This window comes from Garra rufa, chromosome 25 (genome assembly GCF_049309525.1).
Source record: "Garra rufa chromosome 25, GarRuf1.0, whole genome shotgun sequence".
NCBI lineage: Eukaryota > Metazoa > Chordata > Actinopteri > Cypriniformes > Cyprinidae > Garra > Garra rufa.
Window position 1 is genome coordinate 39,663,867 of NC_133385.1, and position 12,516 is coordinate 39,676,382.

The window sequence follows — 12,516 nt, forward strand, 5'->3', positions numbered from 1 at the left end:
AAGTTTAGGTGATTAGTTGGCGAAATAGGCATTTTGCGGCACTGGGGAAGGCTGTGGTGAAGTTTAGGTGGTTAGTGGGCGAAATAGGCGTTCCGTGGCACTGAGGAAGAGTATGGTGAAGTTTAGGTGATTAGTGGGCGAAATAGGCATTTCGCGGCACTGGGGAAGGCTGTGGTGAAGTTTAGTTGGTTAGTGGGCGAAATAGGCATTCCGTGGCACTGAGGAAGGCTGTGAGGAAGACTAGGCGGTTAGGTGCATCCAAATGCCTTTTGTGGCCTTCCTCGTGGTACCAGGGTGCCCCTACAGGCGTCCGTCCGGAGCCTATGGCCAATTTGGTGGACTCACCAGCTTTTTCTTCAGCTTTTTCTTCTGCCGGGCGGCTTGTGGAGAAAGTGTTCTTATATAAAACGTAAGAGGCGCGCAAAGCACAAGAGCCTGGATAGCTCAGTCGGTAGAGCATCAGACTTTTAATCTGAGGGTCCAGGGTTCAAGTCCCTGTTCAGGCGAAGGGCCGTCTTCTTTTCGGCGACCCCAGGTTGCTGTCGTGCCGGTCCAGGTCTGCAGTGTGGCGGCGTACGCTTAAAGATGTGACAGACTTCACATACAGTGTTTGCTATGCTGCAACTTCATGAGTGTTTTGTTCCTTGAGGTGGGCTGTTTTCCCCTTTAGGAGTTTTACGCTAGGCGAGTTCAGCAAAGCGGTAGCCAGTTCATGGCTTTTTCACCCAACTTTGAGGTCGACAACGGGACAGAAGACATCGTAGTCGTGGCCAAGTGGTTAAGGCGATGGACTAGAAGTCCATTGGGGTCTCCCCACGCAGGTTTGAATCCTGCCGACTACGCTGTTCACCGGCACTGAGGAGAAGCGGCCGGCCCCTTTTCTTCCGCGTCCCTCGCAGGGATTTGTGTGCCCTCTCTCCAACAGGAATAAAACACGCCGCTGGCCCTTTTTGCATTCGGACGGCCGGCACCACCAGGCGTGAGCCAGTGGCACGCCGTGGTCGTATAGTGGTTAGTACTCTGCGTTGTGGCCGCAGCAACCCCGGTTCGAATCCGGGTCACGGCAGGCTTTTTGTGCACTGAGCTCCTTTCTGCCACCTCCATTTTTCGTACGGGTGCCAGTTATACTATACCAACAACGCAGGCAGCAGACGCTGGCTTTCGGGGGGTCAAAAAAGAAGGCTCGAAGCGCACGAGTCACTGATAGGGCCAAAAAAGCTGAAGCCATCTTTGTTTGAGCCCGTCATGGACGAGAGAGCGCTGTCTTTCCATGCTGGCTAAAGTAATTTGAAGTTGCGAAGCTGGAAGCGCAAAGGCTGCAAACACAGTCCATGACGAGGCAAGCTTCGTTCCACTGCACGCTGGCGGGTGGCCAGATTGACTCTGCTCTTGACACTCTAGTGTAGCTCTGCTGTGAGCAGAGCCCCCAAAAATACAGGTCACTCGCAAAGGTTCCCCTGCACGGAAATCTTTAGTAAAAGGCAAAAGATTTATGCGCTGATGAAGAGAAACTCGAGATGTGTCTCTACGCCCTTGGACCTGTGCGCACACTGTGGTAAAGCACTACGCTCACCAAGGGTAATCTAGGGTGCCGACACCTGCCAACATGATTTTCGTCACCCCCCTCACTCCAAATGGGAGGAGTTACGAAATTCCCTTCCCTCACCCAGTATTCACAAACCCGATCAAGGCAATGTCATCTCTTTTTTCATGCCCCCGTATTAGAACAAAAAATGAAATGAAATAAAGCGGTCCAAATAATGACCCCCTGTAATGTGTAGCATTCAAGATATTGAGAGACTTTAGCTCGTGGCGGGTCAATCTGGTATTTCATGGAGTATTTCATGGAGAACTTATTTGACAGGGCCTCCACAGGCTTTCTGTGGACAGTACAGTAGTAAATCATATTTAATAACTACAGTGATTTTATGGACACATTTCTACAGTACAGTGCTCAGGGAACACTACCCAGCAGTTCTATGTACATTAGATCACCTAAAACGGCTTAATATGCTTAAAAATGCACTGTCCACGGAAAGCCTGTGGAGGCCCTGTTAAGTAAGTTACAGGTGGGATGTTCCCTCTTGTGTGGTCCGCTTCTGTGGTCAAACATCAATTAATACACTAAAGAACTTATTGAGGTGGCTCCCCCCATCCTCCTGAAGGACCCTGAGGTGTTAAACCCTCAGAATTCCACTGACCACGAACAGCCTGTTTTTTTATAATGAGATAGATTGTACGTGGGACGTCTCAGCCTCTGGACGTGCAATCAAGCTGAAAACCGAGTTCCTGCGCTAGTCTGGACATTCCCAGCTCCTGTGGTGAATTTCAAGAAGTTTGGAGAAACTTGAAAATCTGGCTTGAAAAACCTCAAAGGGGAGGTTGTTTTTGGCAAAATTTTCAAGTTTCTCCAATCTTCTTCAAATTCTCACCGTCATCAGGGCATGTCCAGGCCAGCGCAGGAACGCAGGTTTCAGCTTGATAGCACGTCCAGAAGCTGAGATCTGGATGTCCCACGTATAATCTATCCCATTATAAAAAATAGGCTGTTCGTGGTCAGTAGAATTCTGAGGATTGAGCACCTCTGGGTGCTTCAGGAGGAGGCTAGGAGCCACCCAATAGCTTTCTTGGTGGATTCTTTGATGTCTGACCTCAAAAACGGACCGCACAAGAGGGAAAGTCCCACCTGTAACTTACTTGACTGGGCCTCCCAACTTATTCAATGGAAGTTTTACAGGTGTCTCGCGGTCAAGGGGGTCTTTTTCAGCCGATCGAGCAGATACGGACACGGAACTTTGGGAGCCGCCCCGGGGGACCGTGACGTGCCGTATATGCCGATTTTGGGCCGATCAGCCACCATCCACGAAGCGCCTATAAAAAGTCAATGGAATAAGTTGCGCTTGTCGCCGCCCCCCCCCCCGCTTCGGCCCTTGGGTGTCTGAGGGGCCCCAAATTTCACCAAACGCTGTGTCACGTGGCCCTCGACGACATACCGAGTCGGCAATTTTTTGCTACGCAAAACAGCCCTCGTGCTCTGCTGTCCACGAAACAACTGTGAAACTGCATGGGATAAGTGGTATGTGGGATGCTCTGCCGTTCGGCCCCAAACTTGGCCTGCCGGTAGTCACTGGGGACCAGAAAGACCTTCAGGGATGGAGAAAGCCGAATCGCGTATGGATCATGCCGAACTGCCGAAACGCGCACTTAGGAAGGAAGCAGAAATTTCAAACTCTGGACCGCAACTCGGGACGCCCTCGGCTACCCTCGTGTCGAATTTCGAGGTCCTGCGATCTTTCGTGAACGATTTAGAGTGACCTCTCTCTGGGTCAAAAATAGGTGTTTAGCGGGCACGAAAGGCACCTCGTGGCCATGCCCATACGGTCAACCGGCCACTATAGTGGAAAGATGAAGTTTAGGTGGTTAGGGGTCAAAATAGGCACTCTGCAGGCTTCGAGGAAGACCGTGGCGAAGCTTAGGTGGTTAGGGGTCAAAACAGGCACTCTACGGCACCGGGGAAGACCTTGGTGAAGTTTAGGTGGTTAGGGGTCAAAATAGGCACTTTGCGGGCTTTGAGGAAGACTGTGGTGAAGTTTAGGTGATTAGTGGGCGAAATAGGCATTTTGCGGCACTGGGGAAGGCTGTGGTGAAGTTTAGGTGGTTAGTGGGCGAAATAGGCGTTCCGTGGCACTGAGGAAGAGTATGGTGAAGTTTAGGTGATTAGTGGGCGAAATAGGCATTTCGCGGCACTGGGGAAGGCTGTGGTGAAGTTTAGTTGGTTAGTGGGTGAAATAGGCATTCCGTGGCACTGAGGAAGGCTGTGAGGAAGACTAGGCGGTTAGGTGCATCCAAATGCCTTTTGTGGCCTTCCTCGTGGTACCAGGGTGCCCCTACAGGCGTCCGTCCGGAGCCTATGGCCAATTTGGTGGACTCACCAGCTTTTTCTTCAGCTTTTTCTTCTGCCGGGCGGCTTGTGGAGAAAGTGTTCTTATATAAAACGTAAGAGTATATGACGTGCCGTTGTTGGTATAGTATATAGTAAGCACCTTTTACAAAGCCTGGATAGCTCAGTCGGTAGAGCATCAGACTTTTAATCTGAGGGTCCAGGGTTCAAGTCCCTGTTCAGGCGAAGGGCCGTCTTCTTGTCGGCGACCTCAGGTTGCTGTCGTGCCGGTCCAGCTCTGCCGTGTGGCGGCGTACGCTTAAAGATGTGACAGACTTCACATACAGTGTTTGCTATGCTTCCCCTTCATGAGTGTTTTGTTCCTTGAGGTGGGCTGTTTTCCCCTTTAGGAGTTTTACGCTAGGCGAGTTCAGCAAAACGGTAGCCAGTTCATGGCTTTTTCACCCAACTTTGAGGTCGACAACGGGACAGAAGACATTGTAGTCGTGGCAGAGTGGTTAAGGCGATGGACTAGAAGTCCATTGGGGTCTCTCCATGCAGGTTTGAATCCTGCTGACTACGCTGTTCACCGTCGCTGAGGAGAAGCGGCCGGCCCCTTTTCTTCCGCGTCCCTCGCAGGGATTTGTGTGCCCTCTCTCCAACAGGAATAAAAAACACGCCGCTGGCCCTTTTTGCATTCGGACGGCCGGCACCACCAGCCGTGAGCCAGTGGCACGCCGTGGTCGTATAGTGGTTAGTACTCTGCGTTGTGGCCGCAGCAACCCCGGTTCGAATCCGGGTCACGGCAGGCTTTTTGTGCACTGAGCTCCTTTCTGCCACCTCCATTTTTCGTACGGGTGCCAGTTATACTATACCAACAACGCAGGCAGCAGACGCTGGCTTTCGGGGGGTCAAAAAAGAAGGCTCGAAGCGCACAAGTCACTGATAGGGCCAAAAAAGCTGAAGCCATCTTTGTTTGAGCCCGTCATGGACGAGAGAGCGCTGTCTTTCCATGCTGGCTAAAGTAATTTGAAGTTGCGAAGCTGGAAGCGCAAAGGCTGCAAACACAGTCCATGACGAGGCAAGCTTCGTTCCACTGCACGCTGGCGGGTGGCCAGATTGACTCTGCTCTTGACACTCTAGTGTAGCTCTGCTGTGAGCAGAGCCCCCAAAAATACAGGTCACTCGCAAAGGTTCCCCTCCACGGAAATCTTTAGTAAAAGGCAAAAGATTTATGCGCTGATGAAGAGAAACTCGAGATGTGTCTCTACGCCCTTGGACCTGTGCGCACACTGTGGTAAAGCACTACGCTCACCAAGGGTAATCTAGGGTGCCGACACTTGCCAACATGATTTTCGTCACCCCCCTCACTCCAAATGGGAGGAGTTACGAAAGTCCCTTCCCTCACCCAGTATTCACAATCCCGATCAAGGCAATGTCATCTCTTTTTTCATGCCCCCGTATTAGACAAAAAAATGAAATGAAATAAAGCGGTCCAAATAATGACCCCCTGTAATGTGTAGCATTCAAGATATTGAGAGACTTTAGCTCGTGGCGGGTCAATCTGGTATTTCATGGAGTATTTCATGGAGAACTTATTTGACAGGGCCTCCACAGGCTTTCTGTGGACAGTACAGTAGTAAATCATATTTAATAACTACAGTGATTTTATGGACACATTTCTACAGTACAGTGCTCAGGGAACACTACCCAGCAGTTCTATGTACATTAGATCACCTAAAACGGCTTAATATGCTTAAAAATGCACTGTCCACGGAAAGCCTGTGGAGGCCCTATTAAGTAAGTTACAGGTGGGATGTTCCCTCTTGTGTGGTCCGCTTCTGTGGTCAAACATCAATTAATACACTAAAGAACTTATTGAGGTGGCTCCCCCCATGCTCCTGAAGGACCCTGAGGTGTTAAACCCTCAGAATTCCACTGACCACGAACAGCCTGTTTTTTTATAATGAGATAGATTGTACGTGGGACGTCTCAGCCTCTGGACGTGCAATCAAGCTGAAAACCGAGTTCCTGCGCTAGTCTGGACATTCCCAGCTCCTGTGTTGAATTTCAAGAAGTTTGGAGAAACTTGGAAATCTGGCTTGAAAAACCTCAAAGGGGAGGTTGTTTTTGGCAAAATTTTCAAGTTTCTCCAATCTTCTTCAAATTCTCACCGTCATCAGGGCATGTCCAGGCCAGCGCAGGAACGCAGGTTTCAGCTTGATAGCACGTCCAGAAGCTGAGATCTGGATGTCCCACGTATAATCTATCCCATTATAAAAAATAGGCTGTTCGTGGTCAGTAGAATTCTGAGGATTGAGCACCTCTGGGTGCTTCAGGAGGAGGCTAGGAGCCACCCAATAGCTTTCTTGGTGGATTCTTTGATGTCTGACCTCAAAAACGGACCGCACAAGAGGGAAAGTCCCACCTGTAACTTACTTGACTGGGCCTCCCAACTTATTCAATGGAAGTTTTACAGGTGTCTCGCGGTCAAGGGGGTCTTTTTCAGCCGATCGAGCAGATACGGACACGGAACTTTGGGGGCCGCCCCGGGGGACTGTGACGTGCCGTATATGCCGATTTTGGGCCGATCAGCCACCATCCACGAAGCGCCTATAAAAAGTCAATGGAATAAGTTGCGCTTGTCGCCGCCCCCCCCCCCCCCCCCCGCTTCGGCCCTTGGGTGTCTGAGGGGCCCCAAATTTCACCGAACGCGGTGTCACGTGGCCCTCGACGACATAACGAGTCGGCAATTTTTTGCTACGCAAAACAGCCCTCGTGCTCTGCTGTCCACGAAACAACTGTGAAACTGCATGGGATAAGTGGTATGTGGGATGCTCTGCCGTTCGGCCCCAAACTTGGCCTGCCGGTAGTCACTGGGGACCAGAAAGACCCTCAGGGATGGAGAAAGCCGAATCGCGTATGGATCATGCCGAACTGCCGAAACGCGCACTTAGGAAGGAAGCAGAAATTTCAAACTCTGGACCGCAACTCGGGACACCCTCGGCTACCCTCGTGTCGAATTTCGAGGTCCTGCGATCTTTCGTGAACGATTTAGAGTGACCTCTCTCTGGGTCAAAAATAGGTGTTTAGCGGGCACGAAAGGCACCTCGTGGCCATGCCCATACGGTCGACCGGCCACGATAGTGGAAAGATGAAGTTTAGGTGGTTAGGGGTCAAAATAGGCACTCTGCAGGCTTCGAGGAAGACCGTGGCGAAGCTTAGGTGGTTAGGGGTCAAAACAGGCACTCTACGGCACCGGGGAAGACCTTGGTGAAGTTTAGGTGGTTAGGGGTCAAAATAGGCACTTTGCGGGCTTTGAGGAAGACTGTGGTGAAGTTTAGGTGATTAGTGGGCGAAATAGGCATTTTGCGGCACTGGGGAAGGCTGTGGTGAAGTTTAGGTGGTTAGTGGGCGAAATAGGCGTTCCGTGGCACTGAGGAAGACTATGGTGAAGTTTAGGTGATTAGTGGGCGAAATAGGCATTTCGCGGCACTGGGGAAGGCTGTGGTGAAGTTTAGGTGGTTAGTGGGCGAAATAGGCGTTCCGTGGCACTGAGGAAGACTATGGTGAAGTTTAGGTGATTAGTGGGCGAAATAGGCATTTCGCGGCACTGGGGAAGGCTGTGGTGAAGTTTAGGTGGTTAGTGGGCGAAATAGGCGTTCCGTGGCACTGAAGAAGGCTGTGAGGAAGACTAGGCGGTTAGGTGCATCCAAATGCCTTTTGTGGCCTTCCTCGTGGCACCAGGGTGCCCCTACAGGCGTCCGTCCGGAGCCTATGGCCAATTTGGTGGACTCACCAGCTTTTTCTTCAGCTTTTTCTTCTGCCGGGCGGCTTGTGGAGAAAGTGTTCTTATATAAAACGTAAGAGGCGCGCAAAGCACAAGAGCCTGGATAGCTCAGTCGGTAGAGCATCAGACTTTTAATCTGAGGGTCCAGGGTTCAAGTCCCTGTTCAGGCGAAGGGCCGTCTTCTTGTCGGCGGCCTCAGGTTGCTGTCGTGCAGGTCCAGCTCTGCCGTGTGGCGGCGTACGCTTAAAGATGTGACAGACTTCACATACAGTGTTTGCTATGCTTCCCCTTCATGAGTGTTTTGTTGCTTGAGGTGGGCTTTTTTCCCCTTTAGGAGTTTTACGCTAGGCGAGTTCAGCAAAGCGGTAGCCAGTTCATGGCTTTTTCACCCAACTTTGAGGTCGACAACGGGACAGAAGACATCGTAGTCGTGGCCGAGTGGTTAAGGCGATGGATTAGAAGTCCATTGGGGTCTCCCCGCGCAGGTTTGAATCCTGCCGACTACGCTGTTCACCGGCGCTGAGGAGAAGCGGCCGGCCCCTTTTCTTCCACGTCCCTCGCAGGGATTTGTGTGCCCTCTCTCCAACAGGAATAAAACACGCCGCTGGCCCTTTTTGCATTCGGACGGCCGGCACCACCAGGCGTGAGCCAGTGGCACGCCGTGATCGTATAGCGGTTAGTACTCTGCGTTGTGGCCGCAGCAACCCCGGTTCGAATGCGGGTCACGGCAGGCTTTTTGTGCACTGAGCTCCTTTCTGCCACCTCCATTTTTCGTACGGGTGCCAGTTATACTATACCAACAACGCAGGCAGCAGACGCTGGCTTTCGGGGTCAAAAAAGAAGTCTCGAAGCGCACGAGTCACTGATAGGGCCAAAAGAGCTGAAGCCATCTTTGTTTGAGCCCGTCATGGACGAGAGAGCGCTGTCTTTCTATGCTGGCTAAAGAAATTTGAAGTTGCGAAGCTGGAAGCGCAAAGGCTGCAAACACAGTCCATGACGAGGCACGCTTCGTTCCACTGCACGCTGGCGGGTGGCCAGATTGACTCTGCTCTTGACACTCTAGTGTAGCTCTTCTGTGAGCAGAGCCCCCAAAAATACAGGTCACTCGCAAAGGTTCCCCTCCACGGAAATCTTTAGTAAAAGGCAAAAGATTTATGCGCTGATGAAGAGAAACTCGAGATGTGTCTCTACGCCCTTGGACCTGTGCGCACACTGTGGTAAAGCACTACGCTCACCAAGGGTAATCTAGGGTGCCGACACTTGCCAACATGATTTTCGTCACCCCCCTCACTCCAAATGGGAGGAGTTACGAAAGTCCCTTCCCTCACCCAGTATTCACAATCCCGATCAAGGCAATGTCATCTCTTTTTTCATGCCCCCGTATTAGACAAAAAAAGAAATGAAATAAAGCGGTCCAAATAATGACCCCCTGTAATGTGTAGCATTCAAGATATTGAGAGACTTTAGCTCGTGGCGGGTCAATCTGGTATTTCATGGAGTATTTCATGGAGAACTTATTTGACAGGGCCTCCACAGGCTTTCTGTGGACGGTACAGTAGTAAATCATATTTCATAACTACAGTGGTTTTATGGACACATTTCTACAGTACAGTGCTCAGGGAACACTACCCAGCAGTTCTATGTACATTAGATCACCTAAAACGGCTTAATATGCTTAAAAATGCACTGTCCACGGAAAGCCTGTGGAGGCCCTGTTAAGTAAGTTACAGGTGGGATGTTCCCTCTTCTATGGTCCGCTTCTGTGGTCAAACATCAATTAATACACTAAAGAACTTATTGAGGTGGCTCCCCCATCCTCCTGAAGTACCCTGAGGTGTTAAACCCCCAGAATTCCACTGACCACGAACAGCCTGTGTTTTTATAATGAGATAGATTGTACGTGGGACGTCTCAGCCTCTGGACGTGCAATCAAGCTGAAAACCGAGTTCCTGCGCTAGTCTGGACATTCCCAGCTCCTGTGGTGAATTTCAAGAAGTTTGGAGAAACTTGAAAATCTGGCTTGAAAAACCTCAAAGGGGAGGTTGTTTTTGGCAAAATTTTCAAGTTTCTCCAATCTTCTTCAAATTCTCACCGTCATCAGGGCATGTCCAGGCCAGCGCAGGAACGCAGGTTTCAGCTTGATAGCACGTCCAGAAGCTGAGATCTGGATGTCCCACGTATAATCTATCCCATTATAAAAAATAGGCTGTTCGTGGTCAGTAGAATTCTGAGGATTGAGCACCTCTGGGTGCTTCAGGAGGAGGCTAGGAGCCACCCAATAGCTTTCTTGGTGGATTCTTTGATGTCTGACCTCAAAAACGGACCGCACAAGAGGGAAAGTCCCACCTGTAACTTACTTGACTGGGCCTCCCAACTTATTCAATGGAAGTTTTACAGGTGTCTCGCGGTCAAGGGGGTCTTTTTCAGCCGATCGAGCAGATACGGACACGGAACTTTGGGGGCCGCCCCGGGGGACCGTGACGTGCCGTATATGCCGATTTTGGGCCGATCGGCCACCATCCACGAAGCGCCTATAAAAAGTCAATGGAATAAGTTGCGCTTGTCGCCGCCCCCCCCCCCTTCGGCCCTTGGGTGTCTGAGGGGCCCCAAATTTCACCAAACGCGGTGTCACGTGGCCCTCGACGACATACCGAGTCGGCAATTTTTTGCTACGCAAAACAGCCCTCGTGCTCTGCTGTCCACGAAACAACTGTGAAACTGCATGGGATAAGTGGTATGTGGGATGCTCTGCCGTTCGGCCCCAAACTTGGCCTGCCGGTAGTCACTGGGGACCAGAAAGACCCTCAGGGATGGAGAAAGCCGAATCGCGTATGGATCATGCCGAACTGCCGAAACGCGCACTTAGGAAGGAAGCAGAAATTTCAAACTCTGGACCGCAACTCGGGACGCCCTCGGCGACCCTCGTGTCGAATTTCGAGGTCCTGCGATCTTTCGTGAACGATTTAGAGTGACCTCTCTCTGGGTCAAAAATAGGTGTTTAGCGGGCACGAAAGGCACCTCGTGGCCATGCCCATACGGTCGACCGGCCACGATAGTGGAAAGATGAAGTTTAGGTGGTTAGGGGTCAAAATAGGCACTCTGCAGGCTTCGAGGAAGACCGTGGCGAAGCTTAGGTGGTTAGGGGTCAAAACAGGCACTCTACGGCACCGGGGAAGACCTTGGTGAAGTTTAGGTGGTTAGGGGTCAAAATAGGCACTTTGCGGGCTTTGAGGAAGACTGTGGTGAAGTTTAGGTGATTAGTTGGCGAAATAGGCATTTTGCGGCACTGGGGAAGGCTGTGGTGAAGTTTAGGTGGTTAGTGGGCGAAATAGGCGTTCCGTGGCACTGAGGAAGAGTATGGTGAAGTTTAGGTGATTAGTGGGCGAAATAGGCATTTCGCGGCACTGGGGAAGGCTGTGGTGAAGTTTAGTTGGTTAGTGGGCGAAATAGGCATTCCGTGGCACTGAGGAAGGCTGTGAGGAAGACTAGCGGTTAGGTGCATCCAAATGCCTTTTGTGGCCTTCCTCGTGGTACCAGGGTGCCCCTACAGGCGTCCGTCCGGAGCCTATGGCCAATTTGGTGGACTCACCAGCTTTTTCTTCAGCTTTTTCTTCTGCCGGGCGGCTTGTGGAGAAAGTGTTCTTATATAAAACGTAAGAGGCGCGCAAAGCACAAGAGCCTGGATAGCTCAGTCGGTAGAGCATCAGACTTTTAATCTGAGGGTCCAGGGTTCAAGTCCCTGTTCAGGCGAAGGGCCGTCTTCTTTTCGGCGACCTCAGGTTGCTGTCGTGCCGGTCCAGCTCTGCAGTGTGGCGGCGTACGCTTAAAGATGTGACAGACTTCACATACAGTGTTTGCTATGCTGCAACTTCATGAGTGTTTTGTTCCTTGAGGTGGGCTGTTTTCCCCTTTAGGAGTTTTACGCTAGGCGAGTTCAGCAAAGCGGTAGCCAGTTCATGGCTTTTTCACCCAACTTTGAGGTCGACAACGGGACAGAAGACATCGTAGTCGTGGCCAAGTGGTTAAGGCGATGGACTAGAAGTCCATTGGGGTCTCCCCACGCAGGTTTGAATCCTGCCGACTACGCTGTTCACCGGCACTGAGGAGAAGCGGCCGGCCCCTTTTCTTCCGCGTCCCTCGCAGGGATTTGTGTGCCCTCTCTCCAACAGGAATAAAACACGCCGCTGGCCCTTTTTGCATTCGGACGGCCGGCACCACCAGGCGTGAGCCAGTGGCACGACGTGGTCGTATAGTGGTTAGTACTCTGCGTTGTGGCCGCAGCAACCCCGGTTCGAATCCGGGTCACGGCAGGCTTTTTGTGCACTGAGCTCCTTTCTGCCACCTCCATTTTTCGTACGGGTGCCAGTTATACTATACCAACAACGCAGGCAGCAGACGCTGGCTTTCGGGGGGTCAAAAAAGAAGGCTCGAAGCGCACGAGTCACTGATAGGGCCAAAAAAGCTGAAGCCATCTTTGTTTGAGCCCGTCATGGACGAGAGAGCGCTGTCTTTCCATGCTGGCTAAAGTAATTTGAAGTTGCGAAGCTGGAAGCGCAAAGGCTGCAAACACAGTCCATGACGAGGCAAGCTTCGTTCCACTGCACGCTGGCGGGTGGCCAGATTGACTCTGCTCTTGACACTCTAGTGTAGCTCTGCTGTGAGCAGAGCCCCCAAAAATACAGGTCACTCGCAAAGGTTCCCCTGCACGGAAATCTTTAGTAAAAGGCAAAAGATTTATGCGCTGATGAAGAGAAACTCGAGATGTGTCTCTACGCCCTTGGACCTGTGCGCACACTGTGGTAAAGCACTACGCTCACCAAGGGTAATCTAGGGTGCCGACACCTGC

The 12,516-nt window shown here is 51.4% G+C and overlaps 10 non-coding genes across 10 annotated transcripts; 6 read left to right on the top strand and 4 right to left on the bottom strand.

Moving 5' to 3' along the window:
• The first annotated feature begins 433 nt into the window (after window positions 1–433).
• Window positions 434–506, top strand: trnak-uuu (transfer RNA lysine (anticodon UUU)). Its single transcript has one exon. It is a non-coding gene; the product is annotated as a tRNA-Lys (tRNA).
• A 488-nt stretch (window positions 507–994) lies between these two features.
• trnah-gug (transfer RNA histidin (anticodon GUG)) lies at window positions 995–1,066 on the top strand. Its single transcript has one exon. It is a non-coding gene; the product is annotated as a tRNA-His (tRNA).
• A 338-nt stretch (window positions 1,067–1,404) lies between these two features.
• Window positions 1,405–1,519, bottom strand: LOC141302228 (U5 spliceosomal RNA). The gene has a single exon (XR_012342336.1). It is a non-coding gene; the product is annotated as a U5 spliceosomal RNA (small nuclear RNA).
• Window positions 1,520–4,053: 2,534 nt separating this feature from the next.
• On the top strand, window positions 4,054–4,126 carry trnak-uuu (transfer RNA lysine (anticodon UUU)). The gene has a single exon. It is a non-coding gene; the product is annotated as a tRNA-Lys (tRNA).
• Window positions 4,127–4,616: 490 nt separating this feature from the next.
• trnah-gug (transfer RNA histidin (anticodon GUG)) lies at window positions 4,617–4,688 on the top strand. Its single transcript has one exon. It is a non-coding gene; the product is annotated as a tRNA-His (tRNA).
• A 338-nt stretch (window positions 4,689–5,026) lies between these two features.
• LOC141302226 (U5 spliceosomal RNA) lies at window positions 5,027–5,141 on the bottom strand. Its single transcript, XR_012342334.1, has one exon. It is a non-coding gene; the product is annotated as a U5 spliceosomal RNA (small nuclear RNA).
• A 2,626-nt stretch (window positions 5,142–7,767) lies between these two features.
• On the top strand, window positions 7,768–7,840 carry trnak-uuu (transfer RNA lysine (anticodon UUU)). The gene has a single exon. It is a non-coding gene; the product is annotated as a tRNA-Lys (tRNA).
• Window positions 7,841–8,736: 896 nt separating this feature from the next.
• LOC141302234 (U5 spliceosomal RNA) lies at window positions 8,737–8,851 on the bottom strand. Its single transcript, XR_012342342.1, has one exon. It is a non-coding gene; the product is annotated as a U5 spliceosomal RNA (small nuclear RNA).
• A 2,496-nt stretch (window positions 8,852–11,347) lies between these two features.
• Window positions 11,348–11,420, top strand: trnak-uuu (transfer RNA lysine (anticodon UUU)). The gene has a single exon. It is a non-coding gene; the product is annotated as a tRNA-Lys (tRNA).
• Window positions 11,421–12,318: 898 nt separating this feature from the next.
• Window positions 12,319–12,433, bottom strand: LOC141302230 (U5 spliceosomal RNA). Its single transcript, XR_012342337.1, has one exon. It is a non-coding gene; the product is annotated as a U5 spliceosomal RNA (small nuclear RNA).
• Window positions 12,434–12,516: the final 83 nt, after the last annotated feature.